We start from the raw sequence: 4,139 nt of genomic DNA, 5'->3' as shown, positions 1-4,139 counted from the left end.
AACACACACACACACATATGTACTGTGCGTATATACGTGCCCGATCAGTCGCGAGTTGGCAGTCGTCGAGATCGGACGTATTTGTTGCGTCTCTGTTATTAGACCTTTATCTTTGTAATCTTTTCAATTATAGTTTCATTCGTTATATGCCGAAATTGTGTGGTGCTATAGCTGACTAGCATGTCTTCATTTATCGAATAGCATTGTAACATAGGACTGCGTTACTGCAGTGTTGAGCCGATTTACTGTAGCTCTATTAATTGAGTCGATAATTTAAACGTCTACGTCTTGCGATAATCGTGCACTAAGGACTCGCTGCTCCGCCTCCGTTCTCACTAACATTCTTGACAGGTCGGCCAACTCGTTGCTCTATCTTATTTTATATAATTATATATATATATATATGTATGTATATATATTTTATATATATATATTTATATATATATATATCTTTTTATATCTATCTTACATCATAATCTTATTTTTCGTTACATTCACATTTCAAATTGTATATATTGCTGCCGTATTTATTGTTTATTCAATTTTCGTGTCTCGTGTATCTTATAAAATCTAATTATTTGTTTTGTTTATGTCCTTGCTTATGTTCTTGCGAAAAAAAATTTATACGAGACTAACCAAGTCGAACCAAATGTCAAAATTGTAAGCCTCCGGAGTCTGCAAGATAGACAACAATGCTACAACGGTTAACACAGTAACGCCAAGTTTCGTTTCTTTCCGCTGGTACTGGAAATATAAATAAAATGCTCCAGGTACCGATCTCATCTCGCTCTGATTCAACCCACGGATTTCAGACTATAAACGTAAATTACGATTTTATTTTAACGTTCGCCAATCTCAACATAATTCTGAGAAATTTATCTAAAATCAACACTATTAATGATCGTATTGCTAGCTTTGGAAAAATTGAAGGTATGTTCTATTGATAATCATAGTTAAACTTGATTGTCTTTGAATCTAAAATGTAGCGACTTGAGAATGATCTGTCTGGGTTCGGTGAAGAGCGCTGCTCGGTTGATCGTGCTGTGACTCTAGTTGAATTATCTTCTAAATAACATCTTGTTGAGGAGAGGCTCAGGGATTTAGATTCTCGCTGTGCTAGACTCGAATCCGCCCCTGTGACGCAGGTTGCTGCAGTACATGCTCAGTCGGACGAGGCGCTACATGATCGTTTGGAGAGGTTTGAGCGTGATCGGAGAGACCTGGAGCTTATCATATTCGATCTTCCAAATGTGTTGGACGGGGAGATGCTTGATCCATTGTCGCTTGTTGCCTCTCATCTGGGAACGGCTACCGAGATTAATAATATCTTCAAGATTCGAGGCTGCATTCCGTCGTCATGCGTTTTACTACGGTAGCTAAGTGAAATCAATTGATTGCATTGGCTCGTCGTCAGGAGAGTTTTGTCGCTTCACTTCTTCGCGGCACGTAGCCTTATAACAAAATACTGATCTGCGCTCAGTGCATCTGAGAGACGTATTTATAACGAGGCGAGGAATCTTGAAAAAATCTTTGGCGTGAGATATGTTTGGATGCGTCAAGGCGTTACATATTTTTGTGACGATGCGAACTCTTAATGATATTTCTCGTCTGAGTCGATGCGGAGTGTCACGATAGCTTCTGCTCCCCTTCATGTTCTGTTTGCTTCTTCTGTTTCTCCACTTTCCTCCATTCACTTCAGCATCCCTTGTTGTTTAGTTCTCATCGCCTATCTTTGCTGGTCCCTCCTCATCTCCACTTAACTGACTATGCGATGGCAATCATTCTCTTGTCAATGTCTCTCACAACTGACACTGTCGAACTTCACTGTCGAATCTGGGGGAGCGATGGGAAAGCGTCGCGTATAGCACATATAAATATAAGATCTCTTGTGTCTCATTTTCCATCTATTATTGACTTATTCCGCACCTATTTGTGTGAATTTGATACACTCGCGATCAGCGAAACTTGTCTGAAAGAGACAAACGAGACTCAATAGCTCTCAATATTGACAAATATCGTTCTATTCATTGTAACAGATCTGGAAACCGTGATAATATTGATATTTACATACATAATTGCTTGTCGTTCTCACCCATTGACTTCGTTATCTCTCTAGCTAATATTTCTATCGATGTCATCGGGGTAATGGTTTTCTTGAGAAGAAAGCGCATTGCGATTTTTTCGGTCCCCCACGCTCACCGCTTTCTGAACTGTCTTTTGTCGAGTTGTGTATTTCTCGTGCAGCAGCATTATCTGCATGGACGACTTTAATATTGACATGCTTAGCGGTCTTAATTCGAGAATCGACAATATTAAGAATATAATGTCTTTATTTTCGCTGAATCAAATCATCAGCTCTCCCACTTGATTATTAACAATTCTGCTTCTTTGCTTGATTTAATTATGCTTTCGTCTAGCACTGTTGCGGAGGATGATTTGATGCACATTAGTGACCATCTTACTATATTTGCGCATTTAACACTAGCCGCGTCGTCAAGTTAACTTTTAGGCGTAATTTTGCAAACGTTTCTGATGTGTCTCTGGTATGTGAACTAGAGGCTGTTGATTGGTCTCAAATTTACAATGCTACTCATCTTGAGAAGGTTTATATCTTTGAATTATCAATCTTATCCATTTTTGATCGGCTTGCCCCGCTAACGGTCAGGCACATTAACAGGCCTCGTGCACCATGGATTATTCCTGCTATATGTGGACTTATCAAATTAAAAAGTCGTAGATATCAGCACTTTCGTGATCAATCTAATTGACAGCGTTTCAAAACGTAATCTAACAAACTCAGCGATTTGTAAAGAGAAGCGTTCTTTTCGGCTGCTCGCTCTCAAACATCTCTACATGGCAATTCTGAAGGAACTTCTCCTATCTTGGTGATCATTGCTCTTCCGATATTCCAGAACATCTCCGTAATCCTGATGTGTTAAACAGCTATTTCATCGATTCTCTTCAGTTTAATACTCCTTCATCACTTTCATTAATCCAGCTTCTTCAAATGAATTTATTTATGAATTGACAAAATCTTTCCACTTTAATCTTATAACACTTGCTGAGCTATATAACATATTGGCAAAGATTAAGCTTGTCCTCCAGACCATATAATCTCTCAGGTCATATGTTTGTGCTATGCATAAACCTCACTATCTTGATCCTTACAAGCTTGATCTTCAGTTCATCGCTGACTAATCTGCATCAAATGATCTCTGAATCCTCCCAAGTCCCAATGTTTAGTTGTTGATTCTCCTACGCTATTATCCCGTTAATCTTTCAATGTTTCTCTTAATTCCCCTTGAGATTCCCTCTACTGTTCGCATTCTTGCCTTCATGTTGATTGCTCTTGATCGTTTGTACATCATGTCACCCTCAAATGTAGAATAGCTTATGCGTATCTGTCTTCGTCTTTTATATCTTCTTCGTCATGTATTCACTGTCTCAGAAACTTCACCTCTCTCAATTATTAGTCTTTCTTTATTCGACTATGCCGATATCGTGTATGTGTTTAGTTTGAATAAACAATCCTTGACTTGCATACAGCGTGTGCAAAATTCCTGTCATTGATTTACGTATGTTGTAAAATATGATTACATCATTCCTTTATTTAAACGATTTGGCTAGTTGAATATTCAACAATGATTTATTCTTCAATTATGCTGCATAGTCTTCAATGTTTTCCGTTCCAATACTCCATCGTATTTTTGTAATCTCTTACATTTGAATCCCGAATTCCATGTTGCTTCCCTATCTGATATCCGTTATAATGATCTGTTTTCTTTTTCTGCTTACCATTTCGTCAAATTTCGTAACTCTTTCTCATTTACCGCAGTCAAATAACCTTTTATCTTCTTTTGATCCTCTTTAAGATCTTCCTTTTCCTTCTCTTCCTTTCATCCTTTTGCTTCTCAGTTTATCTTGTTATTTAATGTTTAACTTCAAATCAATTTCATTGGCTATATATCAGCTGTAATGCTGTTGCCTCACCTTTTGCTTGCACTCTGCTTTTGTCTTTAAATTCCTTCTGTATTATTTAATGTAATTCATTTATAAATGCATGCAATAAAGTTATTATTATTATTATATACATACATACATACATGTGTGTGTGTGTGTGTGTGTGTGTGTGTGTGTGT

The sequence above is a fragment of the Atta cephalotes genome (genome assembly GCF_000143395.1).
Source record: "Atta cephalotes unplaced genomic scaffold scaffold00010, whole genome shotgun sequence".
NCBI lineage: Eukaryota > Metazoa > Arthropoda > Insecta > Hymenoptera > Formicidae > Atta > Atta cephalotes.
The sequence above is the reverse complement of the archived record's forward strand: the minus strand, read 5'-3'. Positions refer to the sequence as shown.